Source organism: Cetorhinus maximus, chromosome 3, assembly GCF_964194155.1.
Source record: "Cetorhinus maximus chromosome 3, sCetMax3.hap1.1, whole genome shotgun sequence".
Taxonomy (NCBI): domain Eukaryota; kingdom Metazoa; phylum Chordata; class Chondrichthyes; order Lamniformes; family Cetorhinidae; genus Cetorhinus; species Cetorhinus maximus.
This window is the reverse complement of record NC_135881.1, coordinates 155467363-155489617: the sequence shown is the minus strand read 5'-3', so window position 1 is coordinate 155489617 and position 22255 is coordinate 155467363. Positions and strand designations below refer to the sequence as shown.

The 22255-nt window shown below is 43.1% G+C and overlaps 1 protein-coding gene across 2 annotated transcripts in view; it reads right to left on the bottom strand.

Annotated features, from left to right (window-relative positions):
- fbxl7 (F-box and leucine-rich repeat protein 7) overlaps positions 1-22255 on the bottom strand; it is a 398497-nt gene that overhangs the window by 85580 nt on the left and 290662 nt on the right. Inside the window, exon 2 of one of the 2 annotated variants that reach the window (XM_078539136.1) lies at positions 19101-19160. The exons of the other annotated variant lie outside the window; for it this stretch is intronic. The gene's annotated coding sequence lies outside the window, so the exon portion shown is untranslated. The remainder of the gene's footprint in view (positions 1-19100; positions 19161-22255) is intronic. 2 annotated transcript variants of the gene reach the window in all.

Here is a 22255-nt window from a genome sequence, read left to right as displayed (position 1 = left end):
CTTTCAAACCATCCACTTATGCCTTTAAGTGAGGCTGCAAGTCTCATTGTCATTCAACTTTCCAACTTTAACTGGATTCCCCGAGCCTTGGAAACCTGGCAGCTACATCCAGGCAAGGGATTGGTGGATCCAGGAGGTGAGTGCTTTTACACCCACCTCCTGGATCCAGCATGCCTGCCTCAGGAATCCCCACAATCGGGCACCCCGCTAACGTTTCCCGTGATTTCCCTCCATAGGTCTCTGAACATGCCCAGAGGCCTGCAATTCCACCCCTGTACCCCACCCCCAATCATAAGATCAATCCTGCCATCACCTACCCACACGACCCCCTTACCCCCACCCCAACTTCACTCAACTGGTTCTGAGGCCTTAACCTTCCTACATGACTGGAAGCTACGCATGTCAGCCGTGGCTCAGTTGGGAACATGTTTTCCTCTGAATCAGAAGGTTCCATGTTAAAGTCCCACCCAGAGCTTGAGCACAAAAATCAAGACTGCAGTGCAGTACAAGGGAGCACTGCCTTGTCAGAGGTGCTGTCTTCTGGACGAGACCTTAAATCGAAGCTCACTCTGCCTGCTTGGGCGAATGTAAAGGATCCCAGGGGACTATTTTGAAGAAGATCAGGGGATCTATCCCAGGTGTCCTGGCCAATATTTATCCCTCAATGAACATCATAAAAAAGATTATCCGGTCATTATCACATTGATGTTAGTGGGAATTTGCTGAGCACATATTAGCTGCCATGTTCCCTACATCACAAGATTGACCATGCTTCAAAAAGTACTTCATTGGCTTTGAGGTGTCAGGTGCTCTTGAACATCACTATAAATGCAAGTCTTTAATCAGAATGGCTTCTGGGTTTGGAAACGATTGGTGACGACATGGCCTATGGGGTTTTGTGCCGTTACTTTGGCTTCCGGATTCTCCACAACTTTTGACCCACCTGTTCCTGGCAGGTCAGGTAAGTAAATATCCAGAGGCCTTGCTTTCTGATTGATCTGTTTTTTATTTCAGATTTCAGCATTTGAGGGATTTATTTTAGATTTCTGTTAAACAATACTGTTTTCATTTGTTTCTTTTTTGAGCCAAGTTTTTTTTTAAACCAGACATTGCATTTCCTGGAAATGCTGATCTATTGAACAATTGCTTAATTCCATGGATAGATCCCATTCCATTGGTAGATCCCGAGACTCCAGAGGTGAGCTGAAAGTGACTGCCCTTGACATCAAGGCAGCATTTGACAGAGTGTGGCATCAAGGAGTCCTAGCAAAACTGGAGTCAATGGGAATCGGGGAAAACTCTCCGCTGGTTGAAGTCATACCTGGCACAAAGCAAGATTGTTGTGGTTGTTGGAGGTCAATCATCTCAGTTCCAGGACATCACTGCAGGAGTTCCTCAGGGTAGTGTCCTAGGCCCAACTATCTTCAGCTGCTTCATCAATGATCTTCCTTCCATCAGAAGGTCAGAAGTGGGGATGTTCGCTGATGATTGCACAATGTTCAGGACCATTTGCAACTCCTCAGATACTGAAGCAGTCCATGTTCAAATGCAGCAAGACCTGGATAATATCCAGGCTTGGGCTGACAAGTGCAAGTAGCATTTGCACCACACAAGTGTCAGGCAATCGCCATCTCCAACAAGAGAAAATCTCCATCCCCTCTTGACATTCAATGACATTACCATTGCTGAATCCCCCACTATCAACATCGTGGGGGTTACCATTGACCTGAAACTGAACTGGGCTAGTCATATAAAACTGTGGCTACAAAAGCAAGTCAGAGACTAGGAGTCCTGCGGCAAGTAACTCACCTCCTGACTCCCCAAAGCCTGTCCACAATCTACAAGGCACAAGTCAGAAGTGTGATGGAATAATCTCCACTTGCCTGGATGAGTGCAACAACACTCAAGAAATTCGACACCATCCAGGACAAAGCAGCCCGCTTGATTGGCACCCCATCGACAAATATTGACTCCCTCAACCACCATTGCACAGTGGCAGCAGTGTGTACTATCTACAAGATGCACTGCAGGAACTCACCAAGGCTCCTTAGATAGCAGCTTCCAAATCCATGACCGCTACCATCTAGAAGAACAAGGGCAGCAGATAGATGGGAACACCACCACCTGGAAGTTCCCCTCCAAGTCATTCACCATCCTGACTTGGAAATATATCACCATTCCTTCATTGTCGTTGGGTCAAAATCCTGGAACTCCTTCCCTAACAGCACTGTGGATGTACTTACACCACATGGACTGCAGCAGTTCAACTCTTTTGAGTACAATCACAGTTCTTGGTTTCCGGGAGTGGGACATGAACCCACAACCTTCTGATTCAAAGGCGAGGGTGCTATGGACTGAGCCACAGCTGACACCTCTAAAGTAAAGTGGGAAACTCTTTCGAGTTACCAACAGTCACAGATTGCAACTCTTTCGAGTACAATCACAGTTCTTGGTTTCCGGGAGTGGGACATGAACCCACAACCCTCTGATTCAAAGGCGAGGGTGCTATGAACTGAGCCACAGCTGACACCTCAAAATTCTTTCGAGTTATCAACAGTCACAGATTGCAACTCTTTCCAGTACAATCGCAGTTCTTGGTTTCCGGGAGTGGGACATGAACCCACAACCCTCTGATTCAAAGGCGAGGGTGCTATGAACTGAGCCACAGCTGACAGTTCAAGAAGGCAGCTCACCACCACCTTCTCAAGTGCAATTAGGGAAGGGTAATAAATGCTAGCCTAGTCAGTGATGCCCACATCCCATGAATGAGTGAAAAAAAGACATGAAGTTTTGTACTGGATATTTAAAAATGAATCATCAGATATTGGTGGAATACTCACTTTACTTGAGGTAAAAAGTGTAGAACGAGTCATATGGTAGTACAGAACTTGAGTATTGCTGAAAAAAGATACTTTTTTTGTCAAAGCTTCTCGTCTTGCACTCATCAAGACAATCACCAGGTGAAAACAACAATTTATACTGTATACGAAGAGAGTGCTGATTGGTGGCAAGCAGACTCTGATTGGTAAAAGCGTTGCCATGAAGTATGTACCAGTGATTGTGACTGACAGTTAACTGCCAACCATTATTTGAATTTTAAACCAGGCACTTGACCCTGATTGGTCAAGGCAATACCCTGAGGAATGAGACAGTGAATGACTGTCACTTAGTTTGTCTAGCTTAAGTAGATGTGATGTGTGTACATGCTCTTTCTGTCTGCAAAGAACAGGGCCCTGTGTATTAATATATGTAGCTTCCAGTACACACAAATACGCCACACTACGAGCCTGACTGACAATCTTAAATTAGTTGTCAGCATAATTGTTAGCACATCGAGGATTATTTAGCAAATGTTGTCCAATCGCAGATTCAAATCTCATGTTGGACACTGTGTTTTGAGTTTTGCAAGCATGGGCTGGTTGGGTATGGCCTGTACCTTGGCCATTGTGAACAGTGGCTGGGACATGTTGTTTGATACCATCTGCCAATCTTTTGGACGTATGGCCTACATGCCATAAGACATAGGAGCAGAAGTAGGCCATTCAGTCCATCGAGTCTGCTCCGGCATTCAATGAGATCATGGCTGATCTGATAATCCTCAACTCCACTTTCCTGCCTTTTCCCCATTACCCTTGATTCCCCTACTGATTAAAAATCTGTCTATCTCAGCCTTAAATATACTTAACGCCCCAGCCTCTACAGCCCTTTGCGGTAAAGAATTCTACAGATTGACTATCCTCCTACAGAAGAAATTCCTCCTCATCTCTGTTTTAAATGGGCGCTCCCTTACTCTGAGATTATGCCCTCTGGTCCTAGACTCTCCCACAAGCGGAAACAACCTCTCAGCATCCACCCTGTCAAGCCCCCTAAGAATCTTATATATTTCAATAAGGTCGCCTCTAATTCTTCTAAACTTCAATGAGTACAGGCCCAGCCTACTCTACCTCTCCTCAAAAATTTGAGCAACAGGTGAAGCCAGCTGCTTCACTTTGCTACTATGCAGTAGCAACGCGAGTGGTATATGCCAATATTGGGATGCTGCTGTCAAGTCAAAAAGACATTCTGCTTATCACGCACGTGAGTAATGTAGTATATGAATTTCAGTGCCAGTGTGATGCTAGGCCATACGTCCCAAAGACTGGCAGATGGTATCAAACAGAATGTTCCAGCCGCTATTCGCAAAGGGCAAGGTACAGACTGTAACCAACCAGCCCATGCTTGCAAAACTCGAAACACAGTATCCGACAATAGATGTGATTCTGCAATTGGACACCATTTATGAAATAATCAGTGCGCTAAAAGTTACGCGGGCAACCAATGTCAGATTGTCAGTTGGGCTCGCAGTGTGGTGCATTTGCCTGTGCTAGAAGCTACATATATTAATATACAGGACCCTGTTCTTTGCAGACAGAAAGAACACGTACACACATTGCGCCTGTTTCAGCTGAACAAAATAAATGACTGCCATTCACTGATTTATTCCTCAGGGCAATGCCTTGACCAATCATGGTCAAGCTACCTGGTTTAAATTTCAAACAATGCTTGCCAGTTAACTGTCAGTCACCTTCACTGGTGCATTCTCCATGGCAACGCCTCTACCAATCAGAATCCACTTGCTAATCCATCAGCACTCTCTTCATTTACAGTATAAATTGTTGTTTTCCCATTGCAATAGCATTCTCGTGAGTGTCCTGATGAGTGCAAGATGGAAAGCTTTGACATGTTTCTTTTTTCAAGCAACGCTCAAATGTACAACTGTTGTGTGGCTACCTTTGCAGTGCTTGTACCTTAGTGAGCTGCTTAATTCCACTCTGGCCTTGCGTTCCTAACTCTCCCAGAATAAGATGGAATATTTTCAGCAGCAAGAGAATTGTAGTGTACCACCCACCCCAATCATGTCATCCAAGTACACCACAGAGAACCGAGAATTGCATCAGGGAGAGATGGAGACTGGAGAATGGGGTCAAAGAGAGAGGGAGACTGGGGAAGAGGGTCAACAATAAAGGGAGAATAGGGGTCAGGGAGGCAAGAATAGGGTCATGGAGAGAGGAAGACTGGAGAATGGGATCAGGGAGAGAGGGAGACAGGAACAGGATCAAGAAGAGAGGGAGACAGGAGATTTGGATCAGGGAGAGAGGGGACAGGAGGAATGGGATCAGGGAGAGAGGGAGGCTGGGAATGAGGTCAGGGAGAAAGGGAGGTTGGGGAATGGGGTCAAGGAGAGAAGGAAGCTGGGGAATGGGGGCAGAGAGAAAGGGAGGCTGGGGAATGTGGGCAGAGAGATAGCGAGGCTGGGGAATGGGTGTTTGAGGAGAATTGGAGACTGGGGAATGGGAGCTTGAGGAGAGATGGAGACTGGGGAATGGGGGCTTGAGGAGGGATGGAGACTGGGGAATGGGAGCTTGAGGAGGGATGGAGACTGGGGAATGGGGGCTTGAGGAGAGATGGAGACTGGGGAATGGGGGCTTGAGGAGGGATGGAGACTGGGGAATGGGAGCTTGAGGAGAGATGGAGACTGGGGAATGGGGGCTTGAGGAGAGATGGAGACTGGGGAATGAGGGCTTGAGGAGAGATGGAGACTGGGGAATGGGGGCTTGAGGAGGGATGGAGACTGGGGAATGGGGGCTTGAGGAGAGATGGAGACTGGGGAATGGGGGCTTGAGGAGGGATGGAGACTGGGGAATGGGGGCTTGAGGAGGGATGGAGACTGGGGAATGGGGGCTTGAGGCGAGATGGAGACTGGGGAATGGGGACTTAAGGAGAGATGGCGGCTGTGGAATGGGAGAGATGGAGAATGGGGAATGGATGCTCAAAGAGAGATGGAGACAGGGAAATGGATACTTGAGGAGAAATGGGGATTGGGGAATGGGAACTCTGGGAGAGAACAAGATGAGGTGTTGGGAGATTGAGGGGAGAGGCAGAGACTGGCTAATGGAGATTCAGGGAGTGACAGAGACTCTGGAATGGAATAAGTGGGTGGCCCAGCATTACATGCAAAGCCAGCAGCAATAGCTGAGTGGCACTGAGAGAAGCTCGGGGAAAGAGATGGTGGAAATCAGGGCATGGGGAGGGGGAAAGTGGGGAATGTGAGCTCAGAGGAAGGAATGGAGGCTAGGGAATATGAGCCCAGGGAGATGGAAATTCTGCACAGAGTAACTCACCTCGACAATGCTATCAAGCAACACTTACACTCACTTCCTGATTCCTCAAAGCCTGTCCGTTATCTACAAGGCACAAGTCAGGAGTGTGACGGAATACTCTCCACTTGCCTAGATAAGTGCAGCTCCAAAAGCACTCAGGAAGTTTGACACCATCCAAGACAAAGTAATCCACTTGATCAAAACCCTATTCACCAATTTAAACATTCACTTTTTCCACCACTGGTGCATAGCGACAGCAGAGTGTACCATCTACTCCATACACTGCAGCAGCTCACCAAACCTCCTTCGACAGCACTTTCTACAATCTCTACCACCTAGAAGGAGAAGGCAGCAGATGTATGGGGACAGCACCACCTGCAAGTTCCCCTTCCAGTCATATGCCATACTGACTTGGAACTATAGTGCAGTTCTTTCACCACTATTCGGTCAAAAACTTGGAATTCCCTTCCTAACAGCACTGCGGTATACCTACATGATATGTGCAATGCAACATTTCAATAAGGCGGCTCACCACCACCTTCTCATGTGCAAGTAGGGATAGGTAACAAACATTGGCCTTGCCAGCAATGCTCACATCCCGAGAATGAATTTTAGAAGAAACTCCCTCCAAAGCCAGTATATCCTTTCTGAGGTGTGAAGTGCTAAGCTATTTACAGTACTCCAGATGTGACCTAACCCAGGGCTGTGTATTGCTGAAGAATAACATTTATTCCGTTGCATTCTAGTCCTCTAGATACAAGGGCCAGCATTGCGTTAATATCTTTATTATTATCTATACATCTTCATAGGGTTATTTATCAGGTTATTTTTAAAAACTGGACAAAGGCTTTAAAATGACTGAAGTACTGACAGGCTATGACTCAAACAAAAGGAACTTACTGACATTCAGAACAGTGGCAACTTAATTATCTCAAAAGAGGCACTAATGCCCCCTGTGACTGCAGAGGTCAAATCCCAAGGAATTGAACAAAGGTCATTTACATTTCTAAAACTAGGCCCTAGCCAATGGAGACAATCAGTCTGCAGGGACAAAGGACCCTCAAACCTCTTTTTTTGATATTATTAATGGTTGAAACATTAACCATCTCAAGAATTCTGACAAAGGAATATACTGACTTTATCCAAACCAAAGTGGATAAGTGGAAGTCATGTTACATGAACCGCCCTGCCACCACACCACCCCCCCTTCCCTCCATCAAGCTAGTGGAACTTGTAGGACTTGTAATGTTGCCTTGTGGACCTGAAAAGCTCAGACTCCATTTTCCATCAACCAAACAGCAGCTCAGAACAAGGGCTTCATCCAGGTGATTGCCTGACCCTCATCTACATTGTTTCTATTGGAACTTCTGGACTTCCGTACCAGTGCCTATAAGACTAATTCATCTCTATGTGCCCATCTCATCGTGCAAGTAATCTCTACTGAAAAAGTGGCATTAGTTTCAGCCTGCTAATCTCTGTGAAGGAATACAGCATTGGAAATTTGATTCTGGACTCTGGACTCATGTGAAACAATAATTTTTATTTTCTCTGTCCTGAACATCTTTCTTTTCTTTATCCCTCTTTTATTGTATGAATGTAACAGGGACTACGTAACGGACCCTCTTCCCGTGTTTTGTGTGTGTGTAAAATAAACTAACCCTCTGATTTATCCTATCTTGAGTTTGCTGTGGAGTTTGGACCACACCAAAACTGAGGAGCGGGTAAGTGCGCCAGGGGGAAATCAAAAGCAAAATACCATTCTGTTTACAGATGGGTACTGAGAGGAGAAATCAGGGCTGTTTAAGTTAATCCGCCCCCCTCCTGTCCATAACACTGTTCTATCAGTTTTAGGTTCAAAGTCGATAACCTCACATTCAACTACGTTGAAATTAATTTGCCACAGTTTTGCCCATTCAAAATCTGTCTGTATTTTTCTGCTTCCATCTACACTGTTTACAATGCCATCTATCTTTGTGTCATTGGCAAAGTTTGATATGTAGCTTTCCATCCCATCATCTAAGTTGTTAATAAATAACATGAATAGTTGCAGCCCCAACACAGTTCATTGTGGAACACTGTGAGACACATCTTGCCAATTACAGTACCTGTTCATTATCCCTACTTTCTGTGCCCTACTCTGCAACCAATTTCCTATCTAAGTCAATCATTTGTCTGCACTTCCAAGAGTTTCAACTTTAGCTAACAAGGGGCTTACATTGCTCCTGCTATACCCTTTTCTTAATATAATTGTAAACGTATTTTGTGTTGATTGTGATATTCTTCGAAAGTTTCTTTTACACCCCCTTTTTGAAGATCTTGCTATCTGCTTGGTTGATTTTGCAGTTCTTTATTTCTTTCCTATCTGATAGGAGCTTTTCTCTTGTACTTTTGTATGCTTTTTCTTTTAATTGTCTGTTGTCTTTTCTTTCTAGTCATTAATTACTATTTTCTTTTGTCAAGTAGAGCTTTGGGCAGGATTTTGCTTCTTTGAGAATGAACTAGTTCTGTATCCTATTAAATTCTTTCCCAAACACCTTACACTGCTTTTCTGTCATTTTAGCCATCAACACACAGTTTACTATGGAAAGTCTCTGTTTCATCACATTTAAGTCAGCCTTACTTAAACATAGAACCTTAGCAGCTGTTTTGTGTTTCCCCCTTTCATATTATGCATTGAACTCAATCATATTATGGTCATTATTAAATAAATATTCATGCACTATTAGCTAGTTAACCAAATGTGGCTCATCACTTATTTGGTATGGTCTACCATCTTCTCAAGGGTAATTAGGGATGGGCAATAAATGTTGGCCTAGCCAGTGATGCCCATATTCCATGAAAGAATTAAAAAAAAATCTAGGACATGTTGTTGCAGAAAGCTATCCTGGGCATACTCAAGAAATTCAGGTCCTTTCCAATATGTGCTTGTGTGCTTCTTCCAATCTATATGCAAGCTAAAACTCCCTATTAAAACCACACTGCATTTTGCTACATGCTTGTCTAATCTCCGCATTTACAAACCTGCCACTTCAGAACTGCTACTTTAAATCCTTTGTGGTTTGGGGTTTGATTTCCACATTGAATAGCGTTTGCATCTCTCTTCAGGTAACTTGTGGCCTAAACTGTATTGGGGAAGTTTCCCTCTACTCATGAGTGACTTAGGTCTAACTCAGGTAGGTTTCTTCAAAACCTACTTTATTTACACTATGTACATAATAAGCTACTAGGTAAGTACACCTCTCTTGTGTACAGACTATTTCATCTTTCTACAGAGTCTCTAGCATATGAATGCTGATGTCACTGTTACATTATAGTACACATCACTATCTCATTACCATAACAATTAGCCCATTATTCTACGCTTTGCTATTTCTTAATTCTACCCTGCTTATCCCTCATCACATTCTCTCTTATCATTGAAATGATTTCATTCTTAATCACGAAGGCCATTTCACCCCTCTCCCATTTTCCCTGCCTTTCTTCTAGATTTTATAATCTGATATATTTAGTTCCCAGTCAAAACCTGGGGACATTACTGTGGGTAAATAGTGAAATATTGCCTCCACTGGTGAACAAATGGGGAACTAGGCAATGGACACCAAGGATTATCACTGCAAGGAGCACAGGGAAATGGGAGAGCAAGGTTCTTGAACTAAAGGATATTAGACCATGAGATATTTCATTCCATGTGGCTATTGAGGTAGAGACTATAATTTCATTTCAAAGGGAATGGAATTAATACTTGAAAAATAAGAATATAAAAAGGTCAGAGGGTTGGTGGTTACAAATTTCCCTTCTTCCCAAATATTTGGTTTTCCCACTTCGCCAACCTCGGATTTGCCTCTTCTCTGCCCTCAGTTTCTCCCCAAACTCCAATGATTTTCAAAGGCAATGGCTTCAATCCTATTGGTCCTTCAGTGGATGTCATCATTGCTCCACTGAAACTTACAGGGTTTCTGTAAATATGCATTAACACACGGAAATCCAGAAATTACTGTCAGTGATTCTATGCTTCTCCAGAAGAAATGCTGTTGAGGCACCTCCAAACTGCAATCAATGGAAATCAGTTGAAATGGCGAGAACTTCCACTCTTACACTATTCATCTCACTGAAAAAACCCTTGAAAAGGTTAAACCTTACAAAAGGTATAACTGGATTTTTATCTCCGAATTAATTTCATTATTATCGCTAAACATTCTCATTGGCTCTGAAAAGCTTACTGTATATTTGTGGAATGTCAAATTTCTCCATAATGATAAAAAAATCCATTTAAGAACATAAGAAACAGGGACTGAAGTAGGAAATATGGCACCTAAAACTTGCTCTGCCATTTAATTGGATCCTTTTCAAATCACCACCTCAATTCCACTTTTCCGACCAATCCCCATATCCCTTGATTCCCTCAGAGTTTAAAAATCTATTGATCTCAGTTTTGAATATACTCAATGACTGGGCATCCATAGTCCTCTGGGTTAGAGAATTCCAAAGATTCACATTCCTCTGAGTGAAGAAATTTCTTCTCATCTCAGTTGGAAATGGCCATCCCTTTAACCTGAAACTAGCTATAGACTTTCCAGCCATGGATAATAGCCTCTCAGCATCGACCCTGTCAATCCCTCTCAGAATCTTATATGTTTCAAAGAAATCAACACTCATTCTTCTAAACTTCAGAGAATAGGCCCATTCTAGTCAATCTCTCTGGAAGTGGACCAGAGGACATAAAGCAGCGGGGGAGAGAGACATAAATTTCAGTGGAGAAGAATTCAAAAACAAAAATAAAATCAATGAGTGTAATCACTGGACATCAAGTTAGGTACTGGTTGGTGAACAGGTGGGTGATTGGTCAGTGAATATTACAATCTTTCTTGCTCTCTAAGCTTGTGAAGAGGGTTAAACTCAGAGCTGAGAAACTGTAATTTGCTATTACTTTATTTAATTACAAACGCAAACAAGATTAATTAATTAATTAATAAAACTAAAATAATCTATTGAATAAAATCTTGAGTTAATTAAATAAATAAAACAAGGTTAGATAGACACTCCAGGGAAGGTGATGTGCCTTAACTGCAGCATGTGGGAGTTTGTGAAGACCAGCAAGATCAAGAGCAACCACGTCTGTGTTAAGTGTCGACAACTCAAGGAACTTTGGCTCAGATTTGTTGAGCTGGAGTCCGAGCTGCAAACATTGCGAGGCATCAGGAAGGGTGAGAGTCACCTGGACAATTTGTTCCAGGAGGCAGTCACATCCCTTAGGTTAAGCAGACTTAAGAATTAATCAGCAGTCAGGGGCAGGGAGGCATTGGGATCCCCAGGTACAGTGCTGGTGGAACTTTGTCCAGCAAGTGCTTGCTACCTGTGTGAATGAGAACAAGGACTGCAAGGAGGATGGGCAAACTGAACATGGCACTGTGGTACAGGGGGCCACCCAATCTTGGGGGAGAAAAGTTGAATGTGGTAGTGGTAGGGGATAGCATTGTCATGGAATTGATACTGTTTGCTGCAGTTGCAATCAGGAGTTCCAAAGATTGTGTTGCCTGCCTGCTGCCAGGCTTAAAGAGTATGGCTATAAAAGAACTTGAAATGTGTGGGGAAGGGCTAGTTGTTGTGGTCCTTATAGAAACCAAGATTGAGGTTCTACAGAGGGAATTTGAGATTCTAAGGTCTAAATTAATAAGCAAAGCCTCAAGGGTAATAATCTTTAGATAATCTCAATCTTCAGCTGTGGGATGACCACCTCAAGGAACATGCTGTTCACGTGGTGGAAATGGCCTGGAACTCACTGCCTAAGAGGGTAGTGAAAGCAGAGATTATTAATGGTTTCAAAAGGAAATTAGATGGGCACTTGAAGGAAATAAACTTGCAGGCTACTGGGATAGAGCAGGGTAATGGGACTGATTGGATTGCTCCGTGGAGAGTTGCCACAGACTTATTTGGCAGAATGGCCTCCTTCTGTGTCATAATGATTCTATGACACTATGACTCCCAGCCTGGTGGAGGCTCCACAGTGACTCCACCTGTTGGTCAAGCTCCAAAATCCAGAGCTCAAGTTCCTCCAGCTCCTAACACTTCCTGCACGTGATTCTCCAGGGCATAAGAACAGTCCTGGAGTTCCCACGTGGTACAGGATAAGCATTCTATGAGACTGAGATGCCGTGCCATGGTTCTATTTTTAGACTATTTACTAAATTAAGAGAAATAAATTTAAGAGTTAAATAAATACACACAACTCACCAATCATCTTTCCTTGTGCTAACATCACATTATTTTACAGGGATGTTAACTTAAATATTTTCACTTAACTTTTATTATTTATATATCTCAGTTCTAATTTACCGAAAAATTCTGAATCCTTTAATGTTTCTATTCTTCATATTTAATTTTAACTTTATTCCCCTAGATCTGATTAATTAATTGAACACCGATCATAATTATATGATAAATTATCAAATATACAACAACAATTTGAATTTATATAGCACTTGTAAAGCAATAAAATGTCCCAAGATGCTCCACAGGAGCATTATACAACAAGGTATCACATTGAGTCACATAAGGAGATATTGGGCTGGGTGACCAAAAGCTTGGTCAAAGAGTTAGGTTTTAAGAAGTGTCTTAAAAGAGGAAAGCAAGGTAGAAAGGCGGTGAAGTGTAGGGAGGGAATTCCAGAGCTTGAGGCAAGTGAAGCAATGGTGGAGCAATTAGAATTGCACAAGAGGCTCAAATTTGAAGAGCACAGATATTTTGGAAGGATGTGGGCCTGAAGGAGATTACAGATGTAGAGAGGGGAAAGGCCATTGAGAGATATGAAAACAAGGATGAAAATTTTAAAGTCAAGACATTGCTTGACTGGGAATCAATGTAGGTCTGTGAGCACAGGGGTGACAGGGAAGGAGACCAGCCTGGATGCAATATTCAAACCTAGGAGCAATGAAGGCATGAATAAGGGTTTCAGCAGCAGAAGAGCCGAAATATGGGCAACGTTGGGCAATGTTATGAAGGTGGAAATAAGCATCTTAGTGATGGCATAAAAATGAAGTTAGAAGCTCCTTATGCTGTGAAATCATTGCATGATCTTTCTCCTTTTCAGTGAACAGACTTACACTCAGCCTTGTCCTTTGTGCCTCTCCCCTCTCAGCCTTGTCCGTTTTGCCTCTCCCCTCTCAGCCTTGTCCCTTGTGCCTCTCCCCTCTCAGCCTTGTCCTTTATGCCTCTCCCCTCTCAGCCTTGTCCCTTGTGCCTCTCCCCTCTCAGCCATGTCCTTTATGCCTCTCCCCTCTCAGCCTTGTCCTTTATGCCTCTCCCCTCTCAGCCTTGTCCGTTTTGCCTCTCCCCTCTCAGCCTTGTCCCTTATGCCTCTCCCCTCTCAGCCTTGTCCGTTGTGCCTCTCCCCTCTCAGCCTTGTCCCTTATGCCTCTCCCCTCTCAGCCTTGTCCTTTATGCCTCTCCCCTCTCAGCCTTGTCCCGTATGCCTCTCCAATCTCAGCCTTGTCCATTTTGCCTCTCCCCTCTCAGCCTTGTCCCTTATGCCTCTCCCCTCTTAGCCTTGTCCTTCATGCCTCTTTGTTCCGCTTTCATCCTTGTCCTTTATACTACTCCAATCTGTTCTCAGCTTTGCCCATATGCTACTCAGCTCCATTCTATTCTCAGTTTCTCCCTTTTTGCTGCTCTGCTCTCAGCCTCAGCCAAAATTCTGGAGAAGTCAGATTGCCACAATTGCCACCTCAAAGTTTTATGCTACTTGTCTGTCATGTTTTTGAACCACTTGGGGCACTATCTCCAGGTTTGAGGGATCACCCTCCTGCTGTTCACTTCCTCGGCCACTTTCATGGACATCTCCTTGTTTTGAGAGTCTGGCCTTTTCCATGATGTTAAAAAACATCATCTTCCTTTCAGTCCCTCAGGTCCTACAGCAGGACCTCCATGTAAGAGTTGGAGACGTGTGAGACAGCCTTTTCAGGGCTCCTTTCCATTCTGAGATTGCCAATGCCTGAGATATCAATGTGCAATTCAGCCATTCTGAAACTAGTTGCTTTGACTAAAAATTCTTCCTTTGACAGATTCAATACATCATTCCGCTGCCCTGTCTGTTTTCTGGGAAACCGAGCAGCTGGATGCTACTGCTATGGTTGATCTAATGAGCCACAGCAAAGCCCGCTACAGTGACAAATGGGTTCCCAACCTGCTCTCTGCTTCCCAGCTGCATGCGGATCTGTTTAGATTCTGCCCTTTAACTTCACAGATACAGGCTGATATGCTGAGTATTTCCAGTGTTTTCTTTTGTTATTTCAGATTCAACATCACAAAGGCATGAACAGGTTGTGACAACAAGATGAGCCACAACAAACAGGCAGTGTCAAGGTCTTTTATATATGTGTGTTCATCTTCCATGGCAAGTGACATCTCCCATGGAAATATATATGGGAGTCAAAAGCACATGCAATCTCCAAGTGACATGGGTCTGCATTTTATGGCACCCCACCAGCATGTTTGAAGGTGAGGGTTACTCACAATATAAAGTGGGTGGGCAGGGAAGGTGTCAGGCAACCTGCCCACCCGGGAACCCTTTGATGGCCTTTAATGGCCACCTAAGGGCATCATTCTGCCTTCACTGCTATTTTACATATGGTGGGGAAGGCAGAGGCAAGGTGGGTAGCCTGGCAGCATTCACTGTGCAGGCTGCTGTTGGGCAGGAAGGCGTGATATCTCCTTTAGGGGGACCTTTGTGCTCATCAGAGGCGCCGTCCCCCGCAATATTGTACTCCCCCCTCTTTAACCCTGCCTGGTCTCTCAAACCCAGCCCCCTACCCGCCTCATCACCCTTTCTGGTGTCTGCCAGCTAGGGCCATCCAAAATACCTGACTTACTTATAAGTTAGGGCTCCATCAGTCTTCTTCTCAGGAACCAATTGTAGTCCTGACAGTGGCCACTGCTCAATCCTGGTTATGCTGGGACTACAGAGTTGTTAGCCAGTCAGATTGGCCAGCAGTTCTCTAGGGCAGGACTTCTCCCAGATGGAGGTGAAAGTCCCATTCTGAAACAATTAAGGCTGCTCCCAGTGTAATATCGCTGTGGAGCAGCTTGATTTTTGATGGCTAGCTGATGACTCACTTTTCAGTTGAGGGAGGTGGGGTGTGAGGAATACGGCACCCCGTAAAATCCATCCCACGGTGTTAGAAAATGGAAGATAATGGATTTGGGGCCCACATATGTAATTAATTGCCTTTTAAAGGCACATACCCTGCCTTTAGCATTATATTTCCATAATGTTCATATTTATAATAACTACCATTGTAAAACTGTCATTTTGTAATGGCAGCCTCTTGCCAATGGAAAGAGGGAGGGTCAAAGGGGAGGAGCCTGGTGGAGTAAATTGAGGGTGGGAGTGAAAATGGATAAGGAAGGAGGGTGAGTGGGAATTTGAGGTAGAGCAAGAGGAGCAGGTGCATACAGGGCAGGAAGGAGAGTAGATAGGAGGGAGAGGAGTGAATACAAGTTAGAGCTGACAGGAGTGGTGGAGGGGATAGGGGAGACGTTTCTCAAAAATATAGTTAAATGCTCCCCAGAGATTCTAAACTTTAGCTTTGTGTGTTTGTGTCTCCCCCCCTCATTAGTTAGCCAACCTATAGATATTCCCTGGTTTTGCTAAGCTTCGTATTCAACTCTAATGCTGTGATATCTGATGTAGCTTAAGTCCCTCCCTCAGGGATAGCCTCCACTGCTGCCTACATCATTGGAGCAAGTGGCCATGGAGCCAGCAGTTCCATGAGGTATAAGCTTCAGAAGGTCACCACGTCAGGGTGAGGTTTAGTAGGAATGGGGGGTGGTGTAGATGACAGGGCAGGAAGACTCTGGCTCTAGTGGGCCAGAAGAACAAGGAAGAAGCCTGAGGCTTAACGCAGGATGAGAACATGGTGGCAGAAGCTAGCAGGGTGGGTGTTGGAACATGGGATAATTGGAAGTTAAAAATTGGCTTAGTATATAGAATAGAAATCATAGTGCAGGATAATATGTGAGACTGGACAATGGTGTATTGAGTAAGGCAATGTGGCTGTAACTTGAAAGCCCACCAAAAGAAGGCCCCCGAGGGTAATGTTCGAAAAACAGCTAAGCTGAGATGCAGCTGTATAATTTCCACACAGAAAACAGACAGATAAGAAAGTAAAAGCAGACAGATAAAAAATAGATGTATGTGCAGGGCAACATACGCTTTGGATCAGTCTGGCAACAATGGAAAATTACTGAAGGGAAAATTACCATGAGAGACCAGATGGTAAATCAAGGGAATAGGTAAACTCAAGCTTGTTAAAGGATGAAATGATATAAAAGAGGTCATATTGTTCTCTGAAAGTTAAGGCAGGATTAAAATGTATGCTTAAATTAATTGTACTCTGTCTGTTAACTCTGCTTAACTTGTAAATAAATGGATTTGCATGTTGAAGGAAGAAATAAAATTATTGAATGTCACTACATCAGCTCAACTACTCATCCTCTTAGCAACAGTAGCGGCAAACTCATGTGGGCGTCTATACTAAGGCCCACAGGATGCAGACTTAGCGTAATAGCACCCGCTTGGAAAGAAATTGAGAGACTTGAGCAGATACCAATCACCATGGAGGGAGTGTCAGTGAGTGACAATGAGAATATATGGAGGTCTGAGGGCCATCAATTCTGATTAAGTTTTGCTTATTTAGTTAAAAAGACCAACAATTCATGTCAGATGCTCCTTAAATTCCATGAGAGTTATCCAGGTATCCTGCTATACCTTCACTGGAGACATGCAGATACACCAGAAAGAGGTTTTAACTTATTTTGACATACCTGATTCTACAAATGAGCACAGCTCCATATGTGTAAGTATATTTTTTGCAATATCTTATTCTTTGTTGTAAATCTCACTTTAAAGTGTCCCTGATGTTCACACTCTAAGGGAGTTGGAAGCCAGTGCAAGATGACTCGTTCTTTGCACATGACTTGTGAGGTATGGAGCCAATAACATTTATGTTTAAAGATATTAATACATGAAACACAACAGACATGGAGCAAAAAAACTCCATTTCATCAAAGTCAATCTTTCCAAATAGCATGTGTAATTTTCCCTATCATTGACTCTACGCCAAATACTTAATCTCAATGGAGAAAGTTTAATAATGTCCCGACTCCCAAAATATCTATACATCCCAATGCATCTACTATTCAAAGATATAGATTAAAAAGTAGCTTCTGAATGTAATTAACCACAAACAAACCTGCTTGTGAAGTCCTTAAATAAATATATCATATCAAATTTGGAAGTTCAGGATAAGGGTCAGTTGCCTGGGTCACAAGCTTTATTAGCGTCTGATGGTATTAAACATTAATATCTTAAGCCACTTGAACTCGTGTCCTACATCAGTCAACACACTCAACAAGAGTTAATTCTGACTGCTTTAAACTAGGGATTTTAAATAATAGTTGCAATTCTAAATACAGGTAAAACAACCACACGAAGAAGTATTAAATTTTACTGCGGAAAGGTGATACTCGAATATCAAACATTTGAACTGCTTTCTACTGTTGCTGAATGACTTTTAGTTGGAAGGTTTCTCTTTGGCCCTGGTGATACATATTTCCTCAAAGCGTCTGGTTTCCTTATGGAGCCTGTCCACCAGTTGCACCATTGATTGACTGAAAGCTGCCTCTTTTAGTATAACTCACACTAGACAATCTCAGCAGTTACTGTTTAACAGGTGGCTAACTAAAATAAAAGCAAAATACTGCGGTTGCTGGAAATCTAGAACAAAAACAAAAATACCTGGAAAAACTCAGCAGGTCTGACAGCATCTGCAGAGAGGGATACAGTTGACGTTTCGAGTCCGTATGACCCTTCATCAGAAGGTGGCTAACTATATATTTGTAAAGAAATCAGCTCTGCATAGTAAGTAGCAGTGAATAGCAAATACAATGCATGGGGATGCCACTACCCAGTGCTAGGAGTGTGCATTATGATTCACTTTGAGAAAATGTTTTTCCTTGGCTGTCCCACAGAATCTTTCAACCAAGTGCTATTCTCGATTGTCAGCTTGGCTAAATAATAATTACGCAGAGGACAGATAAGCAATATAAAGTCAGAATTAAAAGTTTGCATTTCTGGCATGGATCTTAGCCTGCTGAAAGCATTTATTGGGATCCTTTCCCCTATTCCCCCATCCCATCCTCATTAATTTTAGTGATCAGAAAATCTTACAATGAATTCCAGATTTATATTCCTGGTTTATGATGCAAAAGCATGCATTGTGAAGTTACCACTATCTGTAACTCCTGTGGCTGTATGCGACCAGAATAAAACCTGTATTGCAAATTATAATGCTTTCCATTTAGCAGTCTCCATAGCGCACTACAGTGTAAATCAAAACTTCAGCTTTGCTATTTGTATGTGAGCTATACACCAGAACTTACTGTGGTGAAACTTTGCTCCCTGCATTACCCTTTCTCTTTAAGCTGTTATAATGTAATGGTGATATGTCCAAGTGTACAGTAAAACAACACCTTCTTATAAACAGTAAAATTTCATAAGAAGAATGTTAGTTGCAATAATTTACACAGCAAACAGGCTGGGACTTTAAAAGGCGCAGGCCTGGATTTTCGTGGAATCGGGCCGAGTGGGGAAGCCTTTAAAAATTGCAGGCAGGGCCCAATTCCGGGATTCCTCTCCTCATTTCTGTTTCCAACAATTTTCACTGTTACAGGATAAGGGTGCGGGTAGTCAGCCTGCACACAGCACCCCTGCCCTTGCTGGCTCCATTGCAGAGGTGGGCATTTCATACCCCTGTGCAATTTTGATGAAACCAGGCCTGCTCTGTTAATAGAAGTGGTTCATGGAACCTCAGCAGAGTTGGAAACCATGGGGGAACCCAAGCCTTGAGTAAGGAACCAAATAAACAGACATTCAACATTCCCTTTGAATTACAATGCCCCTCTTACCTTCTCATAAAGCTGTCAATCAATCACAGCCATTCATATAATCAATGACGAAAAGTAAATCTGCAGGGAAATCACAGAGATGTATAAGAGCTACAGAGTGGTGATATTGGGGGACTTCAATTATGCAAATGTCAATTGGGATTATGCTGCAGTAAAGGGAAAGGAGGGAGAAGAATTTCTGAAATGTGTTCAAGAGAACTTCCTGTAGGAGACCAGAATGTTCTCGGTCCAAATATGAAGGAGGCACTGCTGGATCTTGTGCTGGGGAATGAAAGAAGGTTCATTTGACTGATACCTTGGATGTGGGGTGGGGGTTGTCTTATGAGGAAAGATTAGACAGGTTGGGCCTGTGGCCATTGAAGTTTAGAAGATTAAGAGGTGATCTTATTGAAGCATATAAGGGCCTGAGGATACTTGACAGGGTGGATGCCAAAAGGATGTTTCCCCTTGTGGGAGAGACTAGAAGTAGGGGACACAGTTTAAAAATAATGGGTCTCCCATTTAAGACAGAGCTGAGAAGAATTTTTTTTTTCTCTCAGAGGGTCATGGATCTTTGGAGCTCTCTTCTCCAGAGAGTGGTGGAAGCAGGGTCAATGAGGTTGATCGATCTTGACTAACATGGGAGCCAAAGGTTATCGGGGGAGGCGGGATGTGGAGTTGAGGCCGTAATCAGATCAGCCATGATCTTATTGAATGGCAGAGCAGGTTCAAGGGGCTGAATGGCCTAATCCTACTCCTAATTTGTATGCTTGTATGAATGAAATGGGGCAAGTAAACCTATGGGTAGTGAGCTGTGGGAGGACAGTTGGGTAAGAGTGATTATCACATCCTAAGGTTTAGATTAGTAATGGAGAACAGCAAGGAATAATCTGAAATAGAACATCTAAATTGGGAGAGGGCTAACTTCAATGGGATGCAAGGGGATCTAGCCAGGGTTAAAATAAAATGAAGGACTGACAGGAAAAACTGGAACGAACAATAAGTGATCTTTAAGGAAGAGATGTTTTGAATATAGGTAGGTACATTCCAAGAAGAAGGAATGGCAGTGAACTAAAGCCAGGGGTCCTTGAATAACAAGGGAGATAGAGAGTAGCATACAACGAAAAAAGTGGGTGTATGATGCATGTCTGGTGAATCCATCAAATGAGAACCAAGTCAAATACAATAAGTTGAGAGGGGAAGTGAAGTGGAAAATAAGACTGGCACAGGGAGAATATGAGAACAGGAAAGTGTCCTAAGGAAGAGTAAGGAAGAGGATACTAACAAAATATCAGTAAAAGTGGGGATGGTAGAGGTACTTGATCGGGTGGAAATTGATAAGCAGGATGTGCTGGAAAAGCTGGCAATTCTTATTGGGTAAGGCCATAAGAATGTAAGAGATAAGAGGAGTAGACCATGCCAACCTTGAGCCTGCTCCACCGTTCACAACATCAACTTTATTTTCTTGCCTCCTCCTCAATTGCCTAGATTCCCCTGGGGGACCATTGCTGATCTCAGCCTTAAATATATTCAATGATGGAGCATCCACAACCCTCCACCCCCGCCTGTCACACCCCTCATTCTCCACCCACCTCCCATGGCCCTTTATACCCACATGCCAACTAATGCTGCCCCACGCATACCCCATTACCCTGTTTACCACTATGCCAACACATGTCAACTCACCCAGTACCCACCCTGGACGGATCTCAGGTACCATGTGGAGATGAAATAAAATAAAGTTCTAAAAATCTAATATAGATTTCACTAAATAGTTTTGATAGTAAAAACTCACATTCATGAAAGCCCATTCAAAGCTTTATTTAAAGTTCCAGTGGTTAATCTCTGATAAAAGACAATCAACTTTATGTTCATACGCCATATCAAAGACAGCTAATTCTTTAATATCCTCTTTAAACTGCTAATCAAACTGTAACTTAGAACACCTCTGCTGAGATAAATGTAGATTTTTGAAATCAGCCAACCATTCATAAAGAGCTTAGGTAATGTCAACAAACAACTATTGAAACTGCTAGAACATAGGTTTTCTTTTACTCTCACTGACACCTGCACTCTTTTCTTTTTTCATTTTAAAGGGCTGGGGATTTAAATAACTTCACATCATGACAGTTATACAGGTTTTATCCACCCTTGAAGAGCCTTGACATCTACTCCAAAAACCGTGACTCCCACACTGTGAGCTAAGTCCCTTGCAGCAGCCAAAGTGGGGTCTGTCTGAACTCAGCTCTAAGTTCAAATGAACCTACTGAGTTTGGGTTTCCCTCATGTGTGAATCATGCCCTGGCCCTTTCCCCTACCAACAAAAATTGGATCTGTTGCAAAAAGGTTGGGGGGAACTTCTGCATCTGGATCCTGCCTGCCATTTTAGAAACTCTGTGGATTCTCCATTACTCTGCAAAAATCGACCCTTAGTGTCTACCCTATGAAGCTCCTTCAGAATTTTGTATGTTTCAATGAGATCACCTCTCATTCTTCTAAACTCCAGAGAATATAGGCCCAATTTACTCAGCCTCTCATCTAAGGACAATCCTCTCATCCCAGGAACTAGTCTAGTGAACCTTCGCTGTACTGCTTCCGCAGCAAGTATATTCTTCCTTAAATACAGAGACCAAAACTGTACACACTATTCCTGGTATGGTCTCACCAAAATCCTGTACAATTGTAGCAAATCTGCCTTATTCCTGTACTCTAATTCCATTGCAATAAATGTCATTTTCCTAATTGCTTGTTGTACCTGCATGCTAACTATGTGTTCCTTGCACAAGTATACCAAAGTCCCTCTGAACAACAACATTTACAAGATGTGAACCTTTTAAAAACTATTCTGCTTTTCTATTCTTATTACCAAAGTGAGACACTGCCCCATATTATACTCCATCTGCCACCTTGTTGCCCACTCCCTTAACCTGTCTATATCTCTTTCCAACCTCTCTTACCTTCCCACTTAGCTTTGTCTCATCAGAAAACTTGGATACATTACTCTCAGTCTCTTCATCTAAGTCATTAATATAAATTGTAAATAGCTGAGCTGCAGCACTGATCCTTGCAGCACTCCATTAGTTACAGTTTGCCAACTTGAAAATGCTCTGTTGATCCCTACTCTCTGCTTCCTGTCCATTAACTAATCCTCCATTCGTCCTAATGTATTAGCCCAG